The sequence below is a fragment of the Zonotrichia leucophrys genome, chromosome 2 (assembly GCF_028769735.1).
Source record: "Zonotrichia leucophrys gambelii isolate GWCS_2022_RI chromosome 2, RI_Zleu_2.0, whole genome shotgun sequence".
In the NCBI taxonomy this organism is placed as follows: Eukaryota; Metazoa; Chordata; class Aves; order Passeriformes; family Passerellidae; genus Zonotrichia; species Zonotrichia leucophrys.
Genome location: NC_088171.1, coordinates 121,244,816 through 121,270,372, shown reverse-complemented (window position 1 = coordinate 121,270,372; position 25,557 = coordinate 121,244,816).

Below are 25,557 nucleotides of genomic sequence, written 5' to 3'. Positions count from 1 at the left end.
TTAACTGAGAACCAAATAACTGTGGCAGTCATGCTCCAGAGAGCATAAAGCATCAGTAATAACCCAACCAGTTTTGACATGCCAGTCTGTCAGTCTAAAGGCACTTTTAAAACTCTAAATCATCCTTCAAGGGAAGAACAATCCACAAAGGAAGTTAAAATGTTTCACCTTGGAATGACATAGAGGAAAAACTTGGTCTTAATTTTTGTTTTTGTTTACTAAGATACAAAAGAACATTTTTCAAGTTACTTAGTGGCCTCTGATGAACATGGAAAAAAGTATTACAGATCTCAGTCCAAGCCCTAGTCAACTTAATGATTTCTGTAACCGCACTGAACAAAAAAATGAAAAAAAAGACAAGAATTGTGTTGCTTAGTATTTACATTTGGTTCAGATCAGCTCTTTAGAATTCTTTGGAAAATTTATCAGCCTGATAATATGCCCATCTTTCAGCATGCTGGCAGAAAACAAGGGGGAAAAAATGGAGATCATTCTGCTCCTTTATTGGGAAAAAAGACAAGTTTAAAAAAAGTTACTCATTCCTTCCTAACCAACTTTTTTTTTTCCCTAGGGCCAAGTGAGTAAATAGAACCATACAAAGATGACAAATTTTCAAGTACTGAGCAGTGTAAATGTGCAGACAATAAGCACACAGCTTGGTCACTGGCTTACCCATGGATATGTACGACCTGCAGAGCTCAATACTCCCCTGGTACTGACATTAAGTAGTTGGAACAACAACTTTTGCACAGGCCTGAAATTTGTTTATGTATCCCATTTGTTGTAATTCCTGCAGGATTTATCTCTGAATTTTACTCATACTCTCACACTAGATGGGTAATCTTACATTCATGCTGTGAGGTCCTTTTAACCCTGAGCTTTTTCATTGCACAGATTATGTGATGCTGTTGCAGCTCCCTCAGATTTTTGGCGCTTGCCTGGGCTGATGCAGTGAATTCAGCTGCACTTTAAGGGTGGAATCACACTTCATCAGTACCCATTTTTATGTTTGTTCATTTTATACACCATATGCAAAAGCAGTGTGGCCCAGCTGCCAGCACACAAGTCAGATCTGGGTAACTGGATGCTTCCCCCTGGTCCACTGCCACTTCTGAAGAGCAAGCAGAGGAGAGCTCTCTGGTTCCTTCACTCAAGCTGCCTCTTACTGTGCTTGTGAGCATATGTTGTGCTCCATGAATGAAGAAGGGGATGTGCTTTGAAATGCATCTCCTGCTACAACTGAATGCAGGTCTGGCTTCAGAGCCAGGAGCTACCAATGGTACAGTTACTCACAAAGGTGTCCTCAAACCCAGGGAGTTGTACCTTGTGTGGTACTTGGTGAGAGGAGCCTTGAATTCAGACCTATGCAATCTGGAAATGCTCAGCCAACTCAGGCACTGACTTGGGAAACTGCATTTTATTTTTCTGAAACAGAAATGCTCTCCAGTCACTGCTAAAGAGACAGGCAGCCCGCTAAACTTTGACAAATCTCATCTGATACCTTTAATTCCTCCTTTTCGAGATCTGGTTTCCTTCTAACATTCTTCCCTTTACCAATGGGTTGTTCTTACCTGTTAGTCTGGCAGTGACCTACTCAAGTGCCTCCCCCAGAGGCACACAGGTGTGTGCATGTTCTTTCTTTCTTTCCAGTGGAACTTATCCAAAGATCCTGCACTTCCTGCCACATTGCCTCCACTCCTGCCTGCCCTGTCCCTTCTATACAGAAGAAGCAGAAGTGTCTCTCTTTCTTGCTTACAACCCTTTATTAACATTACAGTTTTTCTTTTTTCTCCTTTGTCTATACCAAAGACAGTCTGTGAAATCTGTCCCTCCCTTCTCCTTGAGTTTCAGTATAAGGAGATTCCAGAAGGTCAGTTCTGTGCTGTCCATAAAGCAGGTACCTCACTACCTTTTTTCATCCTTTTCTTCCCAGTCCTGCTATATCCTTTCATACCATTTTTCTAGCCCTGTGTCTGGTGCTGGTCTTTGTCAGAGACAGCAGAGTGAAGTACATTAATCATGGCTGAATCCTAGATGAGGCAATTCTGTGTTTCTTTTGAACATTTTTTTTTTATTATTTATGGGAGCCTACATTTTTTCCCATGGAGGTGCTCCTATATGGTGAGTTCAGAGTTACTGATAATGATTTTGCTATTTATAGCTACAGATGGCTTAGAAGTGGGTCCAGAATAAAAGAAGTTTGCAGAAAACTTGAAAACCAAAGCACAAAAATTATATTTGCTTTTGGGCCCAATCCTAGAGAAAGCTCCCATTAAGTTCACCTGCACAAGGAATGGAAGATTATCCCCAATGAAGTTTTATAGGAAGTCTAACCCCACCCAGAAAAGAAAGTGTTTCCAGTCTTTCTTTCATATAATTATTTCTATCTGTCCTCTAAAACATGTGTGTTTCTTATGACTACAGTATATTCAGTCTTACTTTAAACAGTGATAAGTATATTTATAGATCTGTGTAAAACAAAATATTACTAGCATGTCAGCATTTGGTTGATCTTCACATTCTTGGCTTCAGAACGATTTAAAATAAAACATACACACAAAGCAGGGTTGTTTTTTTGGCTCTGGTTTCCTCATTTTTGCCCACAACAGACCTGGCAGATGTGGGATAGCTGGAATGTGCATATCTAACAATTCTCTTCTGTGCCATCATTTGAAGCTGTAGGAGTGCAGCTATTTGGCTGTAGCATGAAAAAGAGTGATGAATGTGATGAAATACAGATTTCATTTATAAGCAGGGGATAAATACTGTTCAGGTCACGAAAACAGATTAGTGCTTGGGGACAAAAAGTTCATGAAGAGCTCCTTTTTCAAGGTGGAGGTAGGGGTACAGAGCTACAGCAATTAAACTGAAATGACTAGGTAGTTACTGAGAGTATATAAAAATAAATACAAAACAGGAACTGCAAAGGGAAGAAAGTTTGCTAATTGCTCTGGCCTTGTGACAGCTTTGCTGGGGAGTCACAGTCAGATTAATCACGATAACAGATAAACTGGATTGCTTCACAGGAGATTTTATATTCATAGTTTTGTAGAGAAGTTTAAATTTGTTTCAGGGGCCTCATATCCAAGATAAACCCAAAACAGAAAAGAAATCAGATAGCTGTAAAAATGAGTTATGAACTTTCTCAGATGACTATTAAGTCTTGATCAGTTTATAACAGATCAAAGAAAGAAGTCCCCAGTGGAGGCAGGACTGTTACAGCAGAAATTGTGCTCTTATCAGTGCCAAATCCTTACCCTGAATTCAGATGTAAATGCAAGCTTGAGAAATGAATCTTTTTAAAAGATGACTACTAACAAATATAAATTTCAGCAAAGGTGTTTCAAAGATGGGTTCGTGGCATATAATGTCCTGCATGTGTATGCTGGATCAACTTAAAAAAAAAAGGGTTTAAAAGATACAGTCTAGATGAGGGTCAAAAACCAAGGAAAACTCCCAATTATTTTAGGAATAGAAGGGTATTCTGCATTCCTCATGAAAGTGATTTAATGGGAACTTTTCTTTGAGAAGAATATCAGTACTGAAGAGAGAGATATGACAGGTCAGAGAACTCACATTACTGCTGAGATCAAACCCACTAGATTTAAAAACAAACCTGGTTTTCAGTTTGTGTCTTGCTGAGGTTTTTAAACAGCTCAATTATTTCTTCCAACAGAAGATGTCTGTACAGTATTTTCCTTAGAACAGGGCTGGCAAGTCAGTGAAATTACAGCTATCCAAGTTCAGAAGCAGGGAAAGAGGAAATGTTTTCTGAAGAACTTTTACTGTATCCCATGTATTTCAAAAAGGGTGTGCCTGACTGGAAAATCTTTCATATGAGAGAACAACCTGATTGTGTGAGGTCCTTCTCACAGATGTCCAGGTGGGGAATAGACTTGGTAGTTAATGCTGGAATGATATGACCCAGTAAAACTGACAGACAGAGATTTTCCTCCCATGCTGGAAAGTTTAAATATTGTTTTGCCTCTGGTCAAAAATTTAGTTGATCTGGGAGGGAAAGAGAACAAGCCTTCACTGACTTGGGTGTGCAAGGACAGGAAGAAGTGGAGGATTCAGCCTTTTCTGAAATTTCCTGCAGCTTTGGGCTGTGTGTGTCTCTAGGAAAGGGTATTGCTTATCCCAATCACAGTCAGAGCAGTCTAAGAGCTTCACCAGTCTCTTCACAGCTCTTGTATCAGGGACAGGAGCCACAGGCTCTCACCATTCTGAGAGCTGTTCCCTGTGTGCAGGGAATACTCTCAAATGTCAGGTTCCATTAGTGTTATGGTCCATTTTCACATATCCAGAGACCATCAGAATGTACAGAAGTCATATGACTTCAAAAAAGAAAGGTGTCCAAAGCAGAAAGACATGGAATCTTTCTTTTTGAATATATTATAAAGTACAAGAAGGACATAACTCTGGGCTGAAGGAAATCCATTAGCTCATAATTTCTCTATTGGCTTTGGTGGAGTTAGTCCAGGTTTTAATTGAGCAGTTTAGCATCTGGCAATGTTTGCAGAACTTGTCTAATCAGATCCATTTGGATTTGCTGTTTTTAGCAATTGAGACCTTAAACCATTTCACCACAGTCACCAGATTCAAGTTCCATAAGCAGGAAGTGAAGACATCACTTGTTTTACAATGTCACACATTCCTATGGGGAAGTACATGTCTTTCTGGGTTTTTTCTTCAATTCCTTAAGCTATCCTATGACCTGTGCTCCATAGTCAGATAGTTCAACATGCATTTGTTGGATGACTCCTGAGCCTGAGATTTTTTTAATCACCTAATGATGACGACCGTCCTCCTCCAAAACCACTTAAACACAACCCGGTCCAATTGGTCGACTTTGTCGGAGTGCTGAGCCAGCACGTTGTTTGAGTGCCAAGAGTCAATGAAGCCAAAAATCAGGGTCAAAAGTTGCTGTTAGTTGGCACATATCTCTGGCAGGCTTTATAGAATACCCTGATTAAAGCATTTGTTAAACCTTTACTGAATTTTTTCCCCTTTATAGAGTTTCGTCAGATTTCATTTTTTACTCTCCATGCGATTTTGTGAAGAGCTCTGTGGTCAGAATGTTAGAAGAGCAGCCTGAAACAAAAAGCAGGATTGCTGCCATGCCAGGGGGATTTGTGTTATTTTACATCATTAAGTAGTCTGGTGACAGGTGCTATCTCCTGCATTAGCCCAAGATTTTTTGCAAGGTCAGCAGGGAGAGCTGCAAGCACCGCTGGAACACTGGGAGCTGCTGTTGCATCGACTGCAAAGAACCACCAGATGGTGCACAGAAATAATTAATAGACTAGTGGCTTTGTGACATAGTTTGGGTTGGAAGGCACCTTAAAGATAGTATATTTCTGACCCCCTGTCACTAGGCAAAGTTGCTCAAAGCCCCATCCAACCTGGACTTGAATCATCATGAGAGGAAAAGTTTCCAGCTGGCATTTTCCAGCTTGGCCACAGCTCAGCCGCTGCTTGGTGAAGTTTCATCTCAGTTTTGGTGGAGATAGAAGAAGTGAGCCCTGGCTGAGGGAAAACCAGATGTGACTTTGTGGTTTTACATCAACCCAGCAGACTTGTAGTCAAGCTAGATTTGCTTTCAGATGTTTAGATGAAAAATTTAGACACTGACACAAGGAAGAACAATTGACTTAAATTTTTTGAGATTTAAACAGAGTTCATTGAAGTGTGGAAATTGATGCAAGAAGTACAGTCCAGCTGTGTTTGGTCATCTTTCAAAGTTCAAATCCACAGTGAATCCAAGGTTAATTGATGGATGAAGTTTTTGCATCCAAATGGTGAAAAACCTGCTGATTTTTCAGGTCTTGTGAAGTTCTTACTTCCTTGGGTTTGATCTGGAAAAAATCTGGCAAACGCATTTTTTGTAGTTTGTGTTTGGCCCAAACTCAAAAGTTTGGAGTGAAGCTTCAATCCTTATGTGTGAGTCCAACGTCTCATCTAGGCATTTGGCATTTGGCTTTTGGGTGCTATTTGGACTGAACTGATCCAAATATGATACAACACAGCTGAGCATGTGCCATTCTGTCACAAGAGGAGGTAATCCAATGGTATGTGTCTTCAGAGCCTTCCTGGTGAACCAGAACACATTAAAAGTATCACTGATAATGGCTGTCTCTTTAGAATAAATCTCAAATACCTTATTATTTACCTCGTGTGTTTTACATTTGGAGGCTTTACCTGTGTGACTAACAAGGACTGCACTTCATTAGGCATCCTTGGCTGGGGAATGTTTTCCTTGTGCACAGGGGACCTGAAGTACAGTATTATGAGAACTTATTATTTCAGGAGAGGGAAGCAACTGGAATCCACTTGTTGCCTGTGATCAAACCTTAACTTTCTAAACCAGTTGAACACAATTTAAAGTCATACTTTTAGGAACTTGTAAGGTGCAGAACCCTTTTTGTAAATACAAAGAAGATGAATCCTTGTACAGATTATGGTCATTATCTTACCCAATTTGTGCAAAATTTAGCCTATTGTGAGTGCCCCTTTATAGTGGATTTTGGAATAGCTACAGATAATGCAATAACAGCAGTATTTACAGTGATAATGTTTCTCTATCCCAGAATGCAGAAACCAGAAGTGTAGCCTGAAATAACCCACCCAGGATTGTCCACTCAGCCAAAACAGACATCTCTGTTATGGAACAGCAACATGAACTGTAGTGAGAATTAGACTAGCTATGGAAATCTTGTGTAATACAGGCTTTTACAGGCAAAGGGTCAGAAAAAAATCATCACTGGAATGAACAAGAAACTTAGGGAGCATGCGAATACCAAAGCTTTAGGTGGGCAATTTCATTAAACTCTTTCTTTGCCTAATGCATGGCTTTGGATTTCTCCCCACAGGGTCTGTACCTCTTCTTGAATCAGGTGCAGCAATTTAAGTTTTGACTCTTTTTTCGGCACCCTAGTAAAGGTCCTTGACTGTCATGGATACCTCCAGTGATGAACACTTTCTTCCATATTTGGTGTGATGTAATACTAGGGAGTACAAACTATTTTCTTATGGGAATAGCCTTCTTTCCTTTTCTTTCTAAAAAAAAAAATTAGAAAAAAATTAGAAGAAAAAAAAATAGAAAAAAATTAGAAAAATTTAGAAAGAAAAATTAAATGACATTTAATTAGGCTTTTTTCCCCTAGGATTTTGCAGGACAAACATTCATCAAGAAACCAAGTAAAAATCCCTCTCCTAGGAGAGTTTACTCCAAGCAAGAATATTTTTTCCATCTTTCCTTTACAGGTTTATTCAGATATAAACTTGCCCACTTCCTTTGGAAAGAACTGTAGGACAATTGGAAGCCCTTACAGCACAGCCTGGGCTTTTCCTGCACTGGTAGCATTTTACTGATTTATAGTGTTCCAATAACTAAACCCACTTTCCATGAACATTGAATGCAGTAGTATTAAAAACTTGCATGTTGAGAAATCTGAGCATTATTTGAGCACGTATCTAACTTGTGATATCTAAAGGATGCAATTCAGTTGTCGTAATTTCTATAGCAAATGGCATATATAAAATTAATTACCTGCTTGGGTAATTAAAAGAAGAAGAAAACAAGGCAGCTGCTTGTAAGATTCCACATTTAGAAAGATATGAGATCTGCAGAATAAATTATTCCCTCAAAATAACATCTCTAGCCCTAGTCTTTAGAAAGTTTCTGTGCACTTAGATCTTTGAATTGGCTCAGCCCTGGGTAGAAACTTCAAAAATCCTGGATGTAAAATTTCCCTTTGCATTATTATTAGTGTCTGGCATATGTCCCACATTACAAAAACCTCAGAATGAAAGGCTTAGTTTTGCACCAGAACTACATTTAAAAGAATGAGATGAAAGGCGCTTGAAAAATTACTTTTAGCTACATTACTTACTTGTGTCTTTAAGGAGAACCAGAAAGAATCATGACAGACTAAGGTTCTAAAGGTCCTTACTAAATTAAGAACTAACAGGTGTTTTATCATGAACATCCCTGTTTTCTTCTCTGGAAGTCAAGTTTCCAAGGAGTGTCTTGGATCAAGACCAGTTTCATAGAAAAATTAAGTCACTGCAGCAATACAGCCAGAGAGGATTTTAGAATTGGCTCAAGCTATGCAAATTGTCAAACATTGAGGTGTTTGGGGGGTTGGTAATTTATAGTATCTGTCCCTGAATCTGCGTGGGGAGCTTAGTCCCCCGAGGACTGCCTCTGCTCTACCTTTCAGGGGGGACCTGCCTAAATTCCTCAGCCCTTCTTGCCAGGTGACTCCAGTGTGATGGATGTGTATCCATCTGGTGCCTGCCACAAAACTCTAGCTGTCAGAAACATCACAGCTTTTTTATACCCAAACTGTGTTTCTGAACAGAGGGAGGGACTGGAATGGATATTAAGCTCTTGAGTGGTATCTTAAACGGGTATTAAGATTACCATATGAAATGCTGACTCCAAACAAAGGATTACCCACTTTAAACCACTCTAAAATGTCAACACCATTATTTATTTTTCACTATCAAAGTGCAAATGGTCTCCCTGTAAAAGAAAGACTGACCTTACCATTATCATAAGGTAATCACTCTCTCAGGGACCTCTGGCTGCAGTTGCTGCCTCCCAGAGCTCAAGGACTGTGGTGATCTCAGGATATCTGTACTTTTATTTTTACTGCTTCTTCTGTACTGTTTAATAAGCAGCAGAGATATATTCAAGAATTCTTTCTATACCACAAAATGAATGTAAAGACTACAAGACAGATTCTCAGCTGCTATTTTACCTTTCAGAATTCTGCAGCACCATGTTGTCACATTTCCTGAGGCTACAGAGAGCTTACTGGAAATACTCTGCAGAAGAAAGGATGGTTTCCCTAAGCTTTTCTGTTTAAGTCACTCAGCCACAAGAATCCTTTGAATGGACTATATTATTTTATAAAAAATATATTCAAATAAAAAAATACTATGTAATCCTATTAAAAGTTATCCTCTGTAGCTCCACCCAGCTGGGATATACAACCTCAGAGGAACTCAGAAACTGCTGTCAGTATCTACCAAACCCACAAATGAAGTAACTAAAAAAAGAGATCTGGTGAAAACACACAAAGAATTGACCTAAGTTCACCTGCTTGAAGAGAAATATTCAAAACCACAAATAATTCTCTATCTTAAGGACCAGCTCACCTCCTGTTCTGGAATTAAGCAAAGCCACAAAATGTCAGGATTGTGTTAATGTATTTTTGTCTTTAAAGAAGCTATTCCCACTCCACAGTTTATATAATGTGCAATCAGATAACTTCAAATAGGATATCATGATTAATAAACTTGTGACTACTTGTGGTTATAAAGAAAAAATTCTGAAGATGTTCTAAACAGAGAAACACTGTGCTAGCAAAAAAACTTCCCTGTCCACTCAATAATTATTTCTCGCCTAAGCAATACGATGGCTCCCTGTAAATTGTTTGGCCTGTTGGAACCTCTGTAAGGTGATAGGAATGTCTGAGCACTGTGCCTGCAGAATGGAGGGAGAATGTTTGTGCATGGTGTTAAAGAGCCACAATCTGTATGATCCAGCTGAAGAGCAATGAACCTTGTGAAGGTAGATGCTCCAGCCCTCAGCAGAGTGTGAGAGGAAGAGCTGCAGGAGACAGCTGGCTCACATGGGAATGATGTTGTTAACAGGATGAAGAAAAACTGATGCTATTCACAAAACCAAGAAGTAGCAATGCCACTGAAGTAAAAGATGGTCTTCAAAGACCAGTGACAGCAACCTGAAAGATAAAAGGCACTTGTGGGTGTTCTCCACACCCACAAAAAAAGGAAAGGAGCATCCAAGTGCTCAGTCTGCCTCCAGTCCCAGTGACTTGGTTAGCCCCCAGACAGCATGGGAGACCACTGAGGCCAGTGACTTGAGGAGATTAACTGAGCATATATTTGTTCCTGCAAGTAGTTTTAGCTATAAAACTATAAAGGGGCTCTTCCCCACGTAATGAACTTGCTTATTTAGGATACAATATCTACTAATGTTAAGAACTGTTGGCACACATAATTGCACTCAAACCTAATATTGTATCTTGGCATTATGCATGCATCTCTCTTCCTCATGCTCAAACTCCTTTCATCACAGTAACTTTCAGAATTTTTGCCTATGCAACTGCAAAAATTACAATCTGAGTATTTCATTTTTGCTAAATGCTAGCCACGATCATTCCACTAAAAGATATGTGCATTTTGTGATCTGACTGGAATATTACTATAAGTGTATTAGGTTATATTAATTGAATCATAGAATATAATGAGTTGGAAGGGACCCATAAGGATCATCAAAGTCCAACTCCTGGCCCTGCCCAGAACCACAAGGATCACACCAGATGTCTGAGATTATTTTCCAATACTCTCTTAAACTCTCCCAGTTTTGGTGCTGTGACTCCATGTCTGAGGGCCTCCTTCCAGTGCCCAAACAACCACCTGGTGAAGAACCTTTTTCTAATATCCAATTTAAACCTTCCCTGACACAAGTTCAGGCCATTCCCTTGGGTTCTGTCACTGGTGGCCAGAGAGAAGAGATCAGTGTCTGACCAATCCCATCCTCTTCTCCTTGCAAGGAAATGTAGAGAAAGGATGTCAAAACCAATAGTTGGCATTTCTTACTGTGACAAATATCTACCTGTTGCTACCACACTTTAAAAAGTATTTTGGAAATAAACATGAGCTCTTTCTTCCTGTCCTCTCACCTGGCATAATCCCATGGCTAAGAAAGCTGACAGACAGTATTTTAGTGATGTTTTAGGGATGCATTTAGCATAGCCACACAATTCTTGTCCAGTAGGAAGTGTGAGCTCATGCCCATCCTCAAAGCTTTCTGCTGAATTTCTCTAAGCCTAAGAAAAAAGTAGAATAATGTACATTGTTTACCACAGGAATAAGTTTGTAGATTTTAAGGGTTAATCTTATCTCCCCTGTGTCTCCAGATCTGAACCAAGTCCCTTTTAAGGTACCATTTCTCACAAAGTATACTATTCTGATACCTTGTTCATCTCATTTGTCTTTGTCAAATCATGTTTCCATCCTTTGAGATCAGATCAGTTGGTCAGAGCCTGGTGCTAAAAATACCAAGATTGTGGGTTGAATCCCCATATGGGCCATTCACTAAGGAGTTGGAATTTATCCTTGTGGGTCCCTCCCAACTCAGAATATTCTGTGCCTCTGTGATTCATGTAATGTGAACCAAATGGCTGCCTGTTGAATAGCAAGGAACTCCCATTTAATACAAATTAGACACAGCAGAGTAGAGGTGCCCCAGTTCAGCAGCATTTAACCTCCTATGAACACACCACTGTAGCCTCCTACTCCTTCCTGCAGGGAGGATATTTAGCTGCTTGCAGTGTTCCACACCCAGAAGTGTAAGTCTGTCAGTGAACTAGACCAAGTCTTGCTCTATCTGAAATCAGTTTGACTTTTGCTTAATTGTAGGCAATTTTAAATGCAAGATATAAAATTGTTTGAATGCATTCAAAAAAGTTTATTTGAGCAATAACAGCATAATTGAAAATTCAAACACATTTCAATATTGCATTTCAGGAAAACTTTCAAGCACTGCTTTACTGAGTAATAGCTAAATCTTTATCTTTGCTGACACATATTCTACCTGAAAGTAACTGGAAGGTCCTTTTCAGATAAGCATTTTGGCAGTTAATGCTGTATTGCAGTATTCTTATTAGCGCTGAATGAACCCCTCAACACCCCTCAACAAATAAATTAGAAAGGAATCATCAAACCTATCTGTGCAAGTAATAACCCTAAATCATATTGCAAACTAAAATGATTTTATGTTTAGCTGAACAAATAAAGCTTCTCTCTCAGCCCCCCTCTTCTCACTGCAGTATAATCAGCTCCTTTGTTACCCTCTTTAACTTAACAAGAAGTAGCAGGGTGCATTGATCAAATGGATGCTGCACGAGAGTAGAAACCACTATGTTAAACTGTCTTTCCTTGTTAGGGAGATTATTTTTGTCCTTCTATTCATCTTCTGATTTTCCCAAATCTTACAGGTACTAAATGTTTTGGAGATTTCTCTCTCTCTTCTAGCATACTTTCAGTTTTTCAAATATATGAAAACTCTTCATCTCTTTGTCAAACTGTCTTACCAAAATATACCTGAAGTCGTCAGAAATGTTCTCCTCAGTTATTTGTGTTACTGTGGAATGCTGCAAAAACACATTTCAACATTTAACACCTCTGTCTGAAACATTTGGAAGATTTCTCCCCACCTTTTATTTTCAAATCAAAATTGGCAGAAGTATATTCCTACTGTTCAATGAAAATGTAATTAAAATTAAATGCAGTGTCAATGCAAGATGTTCAAGAATTTATGGCAACAAAATTGCTAATTCTTTGGACATAGTTTTGTGATTTGGCCATTAGCTTCAGCCAAAGTCCAGCAGGACTGCCCCATGAAAGTGATTTTAGAACTGCAGCTGGGAAACCCTCAGTGTTTCCTTGTCATTTTCAAACATTAAGAAATGTGTTTTGCCACTTTTCTTTTAAGCTTTCCAAGCTGATTTTCAAGATATTGTGGAAGCCTTCTGCTGCTGGCACAGCTACACAGAAATGGATGTATTTTGAGGAGGAAGGAGAGATTGGTCCCCTATGATCCCCTAGGAAGGACTGGGGCTATGGAAAACATGCCAGAAACGTGCTGGGAGGAAAGTGGGCTATTGTGAGGTCCACTATTAGCTGGACCGAGCACTTCTTCCCAAAGGTCTGCTGCACTAGAATCAAACACAGTGGGAATGTTTTGCCCATTTCTAATCCTTGCAGGAACAATTCACTGTTGCTGGAATGTATTAGCCTCTGGACTAAGAGGATTCATGCATATCAACTGGGTCCAAGGCACTTTGGCACAAAAAAAAAAGCCAGAATAAGGTTGGAAAAAAGATGTTAATTGGTACTCAGCAGAGAAATAGCAATAGTATTGGCACATGAAAATGTATTTCAAGAAGTGGTCTGGAATCTCATTTGCAGCCTTTTTGGGCAGGGATCACGCTTGGATTTTTTTTCTTCATATGAAGGGCATATGTTATATACAACATGAACTCTCAGCTACCAGTTCCTTTATACTAATGGAAGTCTAGAGTTAACTCCACAGGCTTCTGAATCTGGATTATGGAGCTTGTTCAAAAGAGCTGCTTAACTCTTCTCATGCATTTAAGGGGATAGCAATATAAATGGAGTGAAGGAAAAAGTGGGTCACAACTTTGGCACCCTCTTTCCTTCCCTGCATGTTTGGTCTCAGAGTTAAAGCCTTCAACATTTCCTTGTATGGACAAAACGATCAATAAAGAACCAGATCTTTTAGTGGAGGCAACCACACAAATAAAATGACTTGACTTTACCAGTGAGGAAAATACATAAAAATGGGCAACAGCCTGGAAAAGTCCCAATATCATACCACATATGGTGTGAACTGGTAAAATTAACATAGTTGATCTACAGATAATGCCTGTGAAATGCTAACAGTAAAACTGTATGTGCTGAAGGCCTCCAAAGTTTAAATAAATATTTTGAGTAAATGTTATGAAAATCTCTACTCTTTCATGAGCACCTGTTCCAAGAGGGTTAAAATAAATATAGTTTATTTATATGAATCCCATTCTGATCTTCAATAAAAATAAAGTAGAGGCTGTGTTGGACTGTATGATATTGCAAATCCAGCAGGACAGGGCACAAATCCTGTTAGTCTCAGAGATACGTCCAGCCTGCAGAAATAAGAGATATTGACCTCCCAGGAAAGTGAGACATATTTTGTTCTACATGTTCCAGTTCTGCAGGCTCCAGAGTGCTTAAAAATGCAGGTTTGATTGATTCTCCTGTAGGAGGAAATCCAATTCAGTTTATTGCCTCTAAGAAAGCTATAAAAAGCCAAAGGGAATGGAACGTGTTCTGAAACACTGTGTTGAGGGAGGAAGGTGGAGCTGAAATGCTAAAGCAGAGCCGTGCTTTTTCTGGGGCTGGTGGACCATTAGGAAGCTTTAGTGGGGAGAGATATAAGAGGCCCTGCAACTGAGAGAATATTTCTTGAGAAACTCCAGGAACAATGTTTCTTTCTTCATCTCCCACCTTCCCATCAAGTCTTTCTCTTGCACAAAATACCCTGTCACCCTCCTGTACCTCTCCACTGATGTGGCATGTGTGGCCAAAGGAAAAGGGTGGAAGAGGGCAAAAATAGGGTAGAGAGAGAGAGGGAGGGACAGAAATCCAGCTGGGCCAGTGAGCCCTCAGAAGAGCCTCAGGTGGATGTCCTTGCTGGACTCTGCTGCTACAGAGGACAGAAACAGCTGGGGGAGGGAGAGGCAGAGGAGGAGGAGGATTTTTGGCAGCTGGGGATGGGCAGGCTAGGGCAGAGGGGAGCAGTCCCTCTGCAATCAGGGCGCAATGGCTGGCCTTGCTGCTTGAGAGTCTTCCCAGGATTTCAGCTTGGGCCTCTCCCAGTGGGATGAAAAGAGAGCTGATTGAAGCTTCCCTATCACTGCTCCTCTCCACCCCTGCTGCACCAGACTTCATTTGTGACTAACCATAAATCCCACTGTGTTTTATTTATAAATTAACAAATTCCTCCAAAGTCCTGGACCAAGAGTTCCATAACTCCCGACTTCCAGTGGAAATGGCCCTTTCAACATGGTGGATGATCAATGCATATGGGTTGTTATCAATGGCCTTGGGCAGTGGGATCAGGACTTTGTACTGCAATCTCAAGACATTCTGGGGTGCTGCAAAGGTGGGGACAATACAGGAAGCAAATGGAGGAGCTGGGACCATGGAGAGGGCAAACTGCTTCCCTCAGGTGTGGCTTGTCTCTCTGTTTGAGAGAACTACGACATTTCATTCCCCTGGAAAATCTTTTGCTGTAGATACAAAGCACGGCACTCAAGGGTCAGTCCTGAGTGATTCACATTTTCAGTTCTTGATTTTTAAAGGCTAAAAATCAGAAATCACAACAGAATCACAATTGTCAGGTTTTCATTTAACTGGACATCTTCAGTTTCCAAAACCAGTTTTCTTTTGGGTGTTGTGTGGGTGATACAGTGGGTGTTGAGTTTCATATTTATGACTGAGTTAAAGATCCTGAATTAAACAAATAATACAGAGCCATGAACATGTACTACTTTTTGCAGCAATATTTACTTTGTAGAAATTTAAAAAAATAATTTGCATTTGATTAGCAAATTTTAGCTTGGTTGCATAACTGAGTCATTTACTTTTCCTTGTGTTCATTTAGTATAAATTAAATGGCGGTAAAAACCTATGTCTCATGATCGCCATGTAAATTGCTCCAACAACAGTTTATCTATTTACTAGATAAACAACTTGCTGCTTGGATTTTTGTGTAGCATAAGTTATGGGGAATAGTTAAAGACAGGAAACCTTTATTCTTTTCCAGGCTGTGGGTTGCTCTATAAAAAGGTGAAACTGATGGGGGAAATAACAATGGAAAATGTTCAAAATATTGGTTTTTCACTTTTGGCTTGTGTTTATGCCTGTTTTATGCGTGATTCAGTTGTTAAAACCTGAACTCTTAGGAGCCTGTGAACTGTACATTGTCTTTGATAACATAATAAATAAATCTAAAATAATAAAAGAATGACATTTCTGAGGAGTTTCCCCAATATTAATATTTGAATGACTAAGTTTGCTGCAGGTAGGATAGGATTCTCTTTTATTTATATACATTGTTACATAAGATATTTCCAGATGATTCACTGGATATGGAAATTTTACTAAGTATCTTTGACAGAACAAACAGCAACATTTTAATTTCTGGAAGACTAGTACTTTCCAAAAACCTCTTTGTAGTATTTATAGATTACTGACCTTCATGACTTAGAGTTAAAAAGAATATTGAACTGAAATAAAATAAAAATATCAACAACTTGGGTATTTCTTAAACATCATGTTGCCCTTGACAGAAAACCAATTTCATTCATCTGCACCATTTCCTTTCATTTTTGCTAGTTTGGAGTCAGCACTGTAAGTCCTAGCCCTACTTTTTCAATTTGATAGGTCACACTGAAAACTGATAAAAGTTGCCTATGTTTTTCCTGCTACATTTTCAGTGTTGCCAACTGCAAACTTAGAGAAAACAAGAATATAATCCCCATAGCCTTTAAATGGTGTAAAAGTCATGAAGAAGAAAAAGAAAAGTGCGTTATTCATAGCTGACTTGGGACTTTTCAGCCCTGAAACTGTAATTGTCTCACATTCTTCATACTTTGCCTGCAAGTAAAAAAGACAGCAGCTTTGCTTTGAATTCAAGGGGAGAGTCCCATGAAATAGAAAAGTTTTAGTTTTCTTTCAGCCAGAATCTTGAGGTTTTAAGAAAACCCATAAGTAGGGAGACTTGTGATGAAATTGTGAGACCTGGCAACACCTCAATCAAGTTTGTTCTTCATTTCCATTGAAGCTGAAAGGAAAAATGCCAAAACCATACTTCTGGTGCAAAAAGTGATAAACCAGCAGGAAATAGTCTTGCCCAGTCAGCTTTTCCCCTGAAATGAAAGACAAGCATCTTGTAAAAGGTCTGCTCAAAGTTCCAGTGAAGTCAAATTGCAAAATCAGCTCTCACTGACTCCAGTGTTGAAATAGCTAGCTCACTTAAGGAGTTCTTCAAGGGAAGAGAGGGTACTCTGCTACCAAATTGAAATTCAGATATTCTTTGGCTTGACAAACCTGTAGCTCTCTAGAAGCTGGCAGACACACACACAGATATTTTTTTTATTTCCTCCTTACCAATATGAATTTCTGCTACTGGCTTTGTGGTGAAATACTGAAAAGTTATACAGAATATAGCGTGCTTCTGTTTATTTTTAACAAAAGAAGAATTTATCAAGTTAAGTTAAATGTTTAATAGAAGTCGAAGTGAGTTCATTGGGTAAGGGGTATAACAGTGTAAGTTTAAGGGTAAATATGTCACTGCAGTGAAGAGCATATAAGCTGTGTACTCATGATCTTTAAAACTTTATGGCAATGCTAGTGCCAAGTCATATTTGGCATCGCAACATGCTTTTTAAAGGTGGTTTCTTCATCCAGTTCAAGGACATGTTGCCATCAAAAATGTCTGTGCAATAACCTGTGCTTCAATCCTGTGCCTACCACATCTTTCTCATTAGCACTGGCAATTATGCAGTCTCAGAACTGTTGGATCTGCTTGCACAGCTGCTTGCACATGAAAATAGTCATGAAAAGAAAAAAAAGTTAACATTTAGCTGAATCAGTAAGCTGATTTGGCTCTTTGCTCATCCCAAAGAGCAGAGATGGGGGTAGCAGTGGCACTGGAAAGGCAGGATTTCCCTTTCAACAGAAGCATGGTCTTACAAAAATCTCAAGTTATTCTTTAAATTGGACCTCTACATCACAAGTTTGCTCAGGGTAATTAGGTCTGTCTCATTCTTATTGCGCTGCCTTTTCACTACCTTGCACGTTAGGAAACCTGTGCAAACTGGGCTTCAAAACCAGGGCAGGTGAACTGATATTTCTCTGATATTGGTAGTGTATTCTGTCTGCTTTCTGCAGGTATAAATCACTACACCATGTGCTAAGCAGAAAGCCCAAGGGCTCCATTAATATTTCTTTCTTATGACTATTTTGTACTACTGTAGTAAAAATTAATGTAATCGTAATAAAAAGTTGTTTGCATAGTACCAGAATCCAGAACTTCAAATTTTAGGGGATCATTTACTCTTTGCTTTATTTCTACCTGTCTATATCAAATTAATTTTATGTTAAAGACATGATTTCTATTATGAATCAAAGTAATAGTCTGAAATAGCTTCCAACACATGGTTTTGTTACTTACTATAGCAGGGAGTTGAATATACTTTACTGAAAATCTTAAGCCAGTAAGTTTCCATGTCCCAGAGAAAATTCCCCACTGTGTTGCTTAAGACTAAACAAAAAAAAACAGTGCTTGAAAAATTAAGGATGAAGAAAATTCTACAATATAACATGATGCTTTTTGGTAGAACACAAGGCAATTGATCTATTAGTGCAAGCGAAGGCCTGAGGAGCGCTGCTGTGCCTTTTACTTTGTCACTTTGCCAGGAACAAAATGGGTGTAGTGAAGTCAAAATTAACTGTATGCTGTAAATGACTTGTCGTGTCCAGATGTACACCTGTTTGATGTGAGCAACCAAACACACAGCAGTTCTGAATTACTAGAGGCAAAACAACTGGTTTTTCCTCATCAGAAAGAAATCATACACTTGAGCAATTGAAATCCCTTCTAAGACAAATCCTTTGCTAACCTAGAGAACATGGTAAGGAAATATGGTGTATCTGTAGTTTCTGTCGTTTTTCACTGTATAGCAGGCTCCTGTCTCCCTGCTTTGCCTGTTCCTGTTCACACGGTGTACAGTTCATAGGAACACTGTGGGTAAAACCTAAATGTCTCCATTTACTCTCTGTAAGCCCGCAGTGTGTACTGTGCAAGGCCAAGCAACATGTAAACAACACTCTTTTGGCTGAGTTCTGATGACTCTGAAACAGAGAAAACAGTCAAGGTCACTAGATGCTTCGCAAGCTGTGAAAGGGATACTCCTCAATTCCTACCACTACAGACATCTGTTGATTTGATTAAGAAGAGAGATTTATTTAAAATTATAAAGCAATATTAGTCTAACAGGACATCCAGAGATCTTGCCCAAAGCATGGCCAACTTCAAAGTTACATGCCTGAGGTCTTGTCCAAACTAATTTTGTGTATCTCCAAAGATAGTGGTGACACCACAGCCTCTTGAACAATCACTTTCAGTGTCTCACCACTTTAACCATGAAGAAAGTGTCTGTTCTTCCCCAGAGATTCTGTCCAGAGAAAGAAGGGATTGCATGAAGCATTAGAGCCAAAGAAGAGGGGCAGCACATGTTTTGGCCAGAATGCTGGAGGGACAGGTGGCACCAGAGACATGAAGAAGATGGCCCCCAGGACTGTGAGGTTGTTTGGGTCACTTGCTGGGTGATGGCAGTGGGAACACCAGTGCTGTGCAGAAATGGAGGATGATGTCTGGGTCAATGAGAAAGAGAAAAAAAAATCTGAAAAAAAAAAGTGATGATGTATAAAGAAGTTGAACACCATTTTTAAAATCTTTTTTGATTCAATTCCCCACTGAGTGCCTGTTGATTTCAACAGAGTAGTACAATTGATTAATCTGGTTTTTGTGTACAGTAAGTCCTATTCTGTAAACAAATAAACATCTGTTTCAGAAAAGTGCTCACCACATGTTTTATCAAAAAACTTTTAAAGAGAATGTGAATTGATTTGAAAGGAGCTCAAGAAAACAAGTAACAAAACAAAGAAACAGTATCTTTTTTTCTTTTAAAAATTTTTGCAGAAATGCTTGCTGAAAATATCCACTTAAAGAAATTAGGGTTTTTTTATCACTAGAAAAACTTCAGCAAAATCTGCTTGAGGCCTTGTGTTTTGCAGCACAATCAGATGCTGCCTGTGGCAGAACTTCCAAAGTTCCAAACCAATTTTCTTTTCCCTGTAAACAATCAAGTCCCTTTTTGTTTGAAGCATTTTATATCCTGTGCTAAAGAACTCCTCTCATACACACATTTAAACATATACATGGAGTAATGTGCTGGGAGATTTTGTTTTTTCCTGAGGCCAAAAAAAGGCAAGGGTGGAGACAGTCTGAAGTCTCTTGATGTCAGTGATGGAGATTTAAAGGTTACTGGATAAGCTCTGAGTCTCTGTATGAACATCTTAGATCAACTGAAAATGTGTCAAGACCTTTAATGTTTCCTAGAAACTTTAATACCTCTGTAGATTAGGAAAACCATTCCCACAGTTTACTTGTTCCCATTACACACATTTTAGAGGCTCTAGGCTACTTCCTTCTGACAGTGTAATTTGGACCTCATGGATGTTAGATGATTACTTAGATTTAATTCCTAGCTTTACCTTCATCATGAATCTTTGCAGAATAAGAAAATGAGACAGACCAATTTTGTACTTATCAGCTGATGCTCCTATAATTTTAGAAGACAGTTAATTTTGACATAGTCTATTCCAGAAATTACATCCAGTCAGGAAACATGGTTTTCTGTTGAGCCTGAGAAAAAAATAATTAAGGGAGGAAAAAAAATATATAATTCTGCTAACAGTTTGGATAATCTTTACCAGTAGTTAGAATGCGAGAAATAGAAATGAGAATCGTCAGTCTTGATACAATAACGATTGCAAACGTAGCCCAGTATTGAACTTCAGGTCAAATAGGATTACAGAAATGAAGGAAAAAACAAGTAGGCTAAGAAACATACAACAAAATTTTCCAACCAAAATTACACCCAAGTAGGAAAAAGCCGCTGTGTATGATGTTGTTTGTAAAACCAATGCACTACCTTTCGCAAGCAAACTGATTATTATGTTTTTCAATTCCAAATAGTCTGATCACTTACCCTGGGAGAAAATGCTTGTTGGAACTTGCTGCATTTCTACCAGACTTTTAATTATCCTACTGGGATGCAATTTACAGCCCTTCTTTTAGGGTGAGTCTTGGAGGTGCAGTTCCCATTAACATTAATGATGTGTGCACGCTGTGAAGATAGCTATAATCCCTTTGAAAATTAAACACTTGGTGCTGTCAAACATTTTGCTAATGCTGCAAATCTGAAGGCATTCAAAATGGGTGTAGGGGTTTCTTTATTTTCCATATGAGTGATTGCAGTATTTTTGATTTCTTTGGATGAACAAAAAGATCTCTCTGAGACTGATGTTGTCTGCCAGAAAGAACAGTTATGAATAGGTATCTTGGTTAATGTAGGTGTTCAGAATCTTCAAAAGTCACACCAAAGAGTATCTACACCATATTCTCGTTGGAGCTAGTGAAGTTTAGGTGTATAAAAGCATACAAATTTGAATTTTTCAATTTAATTTAAATTCACTACCAGATTGCTGGTGGCCCATTCTGTATTGATATACATTCAGTCGGCAGGAGGACAGTTCTGTGAGTTTCATGAGTGGTGGATAAAGCTGAAATGTTATGCCTTGAGAAAAGAAATTGCTCTGCTTTCTGATATAAAAGCTTCTCCATGCACTAAGTGCACTATATCTAGTTTTGCTCTCCATGGATATAGTTCTAGCCGAACACAAAAATGATGTAAAAAATTTCAGCATCAAATTTGTAGACATGCTCTGCTGGTTTACAATCAAATTAATGCACAGATAATTGTACAAAGAATTGATAAACGTGTTTCAGACAGAGCAGCCTAACTGCAGGCATCCTCTGCCCTAGAGACCTCTGCTTTGTAGCTAAGCCAATATTCAAATCCAGAGAGAGAAAGAAATATAGCTGTAGTACTCACACATGCAAGCTAGATAACAAAATCAGACATTTAAGAGAAAGAGATACAAACAAATCAAGACACGATGTAGCCCTAAAATTAATAACCTTTTTATATATTATTCAGTTTAACCTGTTTATATACTATTCAGTTACATGTCTGACATGTACATTTAATTCAGGGATATTGAGATAAATTCAGAGCCATGGATAAGTGGGTTTCCCAGGTGGGAAAAGCCCTCACACTTGTAGGCACTGCCTGCTCTGCTTCATCTGCTACAGGCAAAGCTGAGCTGACTCCTCTTGAGTGCTCTATCTGCCCTTACCACACATTCACCCAACAGAATGGAAAGCCTAGCCACATTGATCAGCTCTGTCTTCTTCCAACTATGCAGTGGTAGTAACTAAGTCCTAGATTTTCCTCATAAGCAGGGAGACCTAGGAGTCAGTAGCTACCATCTTAGAATCCATCTGAAGTATGCTTGAAGGAGATGAATTGTCACAGGTTTGCACCCAAATTGCCACCTGTTGGTGGTGTGATATAAAGAATAAAATCTTCAAAAATGGCACAAGAGTAAATTTGTTTTGGAAAGAATTTGGCTCAGGCTGCATAAACTGTTTGTGCTCTTTAGCACTGTTCAATGTTTTATGAACCATGAGTACATTCTGGGTTATCTCCATTTTAGGTGACAAAGATTCATGCAGACTGCATCCACACTGGGTCAGACTTGGTGCTGTTATTACTGAAGAAGGAGCAAAATTACATGAATCTGTCCTGAGTTCTGATTTTGAATTGGAGTCAAATTCAAGACCTCAGTAAAAAAAGATTGTTTCTCACTCTTTATCCCCAGCTGGCACTTTCACTTCCTCACCTCTTCCTGCCGCCATTTGGGAAGAAGGCTCCTCCAAATCACCTTAATTTGAAAACACCTTTTGAAAAGAAGGAGAGCGCATGCAGGTATTACACATCAGGAAGAAACCCACATTATTTTATGAAATGCAGAACACTGCAAAAATTTCTGAGCATGTGAATTAGGTAAAATATGAAAAGGCAGACCTCTGTGTAAAAGAACATATTTCCATGTAAATTAGATGGAGTGATGCCAGCTGAGACTTGGGATTGTCCTCTTATTTAAATATTATATTATTTGTCTTTAAAACAAAGCATGGGGTTTTGTGCTTTGTGAGTGGAACTGCAAAGCACTCAAGAATATTTGCATTGCAGCAGGAGGGACTTTTGATTCTGTGATCACTGCCCCTGCCTGCACTCCAAGTTAGTGCTTCTAGAAATAAGGATATAGCCCAAAAGAAAGAGGCACATAATAGTCTTCTCAGTGAGGTAAGTGCTAAGAAATCACTAATCCACTCTCAGCCCTTCACGTGCATTCCTCCAGGAGAGGCCACTCACTCTGCAAGGACAGGCTTTAAAGAAGGGGATGGGAGCGTACCAGCTGGAAAGTCATTCAGGGTCTCTGCAGAAATTTTTTTTCCCAAGCCAGCTGGCTGCCTCCAGCTGAACTGCCCACATGGCACAAACCCATCAGGTGCTGCAAGGGCAGTGAGTGCCCATGGCTGTTGGGGCAGTGCCTGGACATGCCACAGACAGAAGGAGCCATGTGGAGAAGGTGGTAGGAGGCAGTTTGGTGGGCAATGCAGTCCCAAGGACAGCTGCAGAGAATTTCCTGAAAGAAGCCTTGGTGATAGTGGAGTGATCTTCCTACACTAGATCTTGCTGCAAGCCTGCAAGTTTAACTGGTTTTTTTTGGCTGATTAAGCTAATTTTTTACCACATGCACGTATTGTGGTTTTGTGGCATCTTAGTCAAAGGCTATTGCTACCAAGACAGGTTTGAACACAAGAAAAACGTGCTAAGAGCTGGACTAACTGCATTATTTCTGAGCTTCTCTCTACTGCTGAGGCACCTACACATCCCCTGACGACTTCAGGTCCTGGCCCTGGTACTTTCAGGCAGAAAAGGAGACTCCAGTCCTGTGGTAATGAACGACCAGAGTTGGCTGTGGCAGATCTAAAGCAGATCCTCCAGCCAAGCCAAGCTATGAGGCTCATCCCTGGCCCTCTCTTCTCTCTCCATGCAGCCCTATCCCATTTTGGCTGAAGGCCACCAGTGAATTACAGCAGGTTTGGTAGTTATGCTGCTGGCAGGATTCAAGGATGGGAGGCTGAAAACACAGCTGGACACATGAAAACACAGCTACTGGGATTATTGTAGGATCTGGTGACTTGTCCATTATTTCTGGTCTCTAAACTAAAGCTCTTTTTGCAGAGGTCAGTGCATCTAATGGAATATTTTAGGGACTCAACCTGAAAATACCTGCTACTTGCAAAGTAGAGCTACTTTAACTGCAAGTCATCTGCCTCTGCAAGGGAATTATCTGGTGAAGTGTTAAAAGCCTGCATTGCACTGATGACAGATGACAGGAGATAATATTTTTTTCTCTCCTTCTGAAATATTTGTTTTCTTTTAATGAAAATACTAACCAGACCCATTTCATATATGCAGCAAGGATAGATTCTAAATTTGACATGTCTTCCTTTTCTGGTCACCCTAGTGTTGGATAAACTTTCACAGATGTGTTTAAAAACATGGGTAATAGCTATCTTTTTTTAAAATGCAAGTCTGTACATTGGAGCGACTTATTTTTGTAGCTTTTGTGGGTCTTCTTGGTAAATAGATATGCTTCTTTTTAATTAGGCAAAATCAAAGAATGCAGTTATATTTGGAGTTCAGGAGGAGCTTGGTTCTTTGGATAAACTCTGTATTTCCTGTGGATTTCTCCTCTGATTCCCATTATGGATAATACTTCCACACAGATAAGCTCTACCCTGGTAATAAAGCCCTCATCACATTAGAGGAATTTAATGGTTGGCTAGTGTGGGACTGGGCTTCAGGCAACCATAAAGAAAATGGTCAAGACTGAGCTTGATTTGAAATTCTGAAGGGAACTGATATGGCTGGGCTTCACAATTTGTCTCTCAGCTGAGACTGTTGCATATGGAGGAGTATTTTCTATTTCTCCCAGGCTGAATTAGTGGGTCACAAACTCTCGCTGCACCTTTACCTGCATGGTGCACTCAGGTGTGTGGACACATAAGGGTAGAAATCAGTGCAGCTAGGCTGGCTGCAATGCAAGGACTTTAAGATCTCTTAGCGCTGATTAGATGAGTTACAAAGAGGTGGTTTATCAAACTTCACATTTGCTTAAGTCATCATCTGACTGAAAAGTTTAATTCGTCCAAGATATGCATGGAATTTGTATGGAAAAAAAATTCAGAATGCTCGAGATTCTACAGATTCTAGTTGTGTGTAGTTTAGAGTATTCCTCTGCAGCTTGAGAGACAAAATCTGCCCTGTGCACTGACACAACCACATTCGCTTACGTGAAGTGACATGGCTGTAACTAATTGGACTAAGCAGGCAAACTTTCACTGCACACAATGATAAAAGCCAAAGATAAACTGCCTCCAAATATTTCTCCCTGAAAATATTTTCATGGTACCTGGCCTCATTTTAGTCTGAACAATACATTTCTGTCTCCAGACACTAAAAATAGTTCTCGTACTAATTAAAAAAAAACAAGCTGTGACAGAAAACAATAAAGGCAAGGAAATGGGAGAGCATTTTTACATAGCCAGCAGCTTTCCTGGCACCATTTCTAGCTATGAAGAGGGTTATTAGCAAGCCCAGAATTATATAAACAGTTCCCTCTGCCAGCCAGTGTACACCAGAATCATCATTTACTTTCAAGTTATTCAAGTCAGCAGAATTCATCTTTTTATCAGTCCAGTGGAAAGATTGGCAGAGGTTCTCAAAAGTGGGATTATGATAAGAAAAAAATTACTCTTTCTCTCAACAGTTCAGTGCCCTAATTTAATAAACTCATAGTTATTCCTGCTTTCTTCATTGACAGAAATGTGTGTTTATTCCTGCTAACAGAGCATGCTCATTCACTGCAGGAGTGGGAGCTGCATTCTCTGCAAAATGCACCATCATCAAAATCATCCAATAATTCCAAGATGAAGAATCTTTGCTACTGGATGTGATAATTGAGAAAGAAAGAAACTGAGTGAGTTTTGGACTGTGCTAATACTGATTACAGTTTAAAACAGCAGGGAAAATCAGCTCTGGATTTAATGAGAAATAAAGTCTTAGCTACTTTTTGCATGAATTTAATAGTGGGTTTGAGGATGAGCTATTCATCTCTTTGGCTTTATAT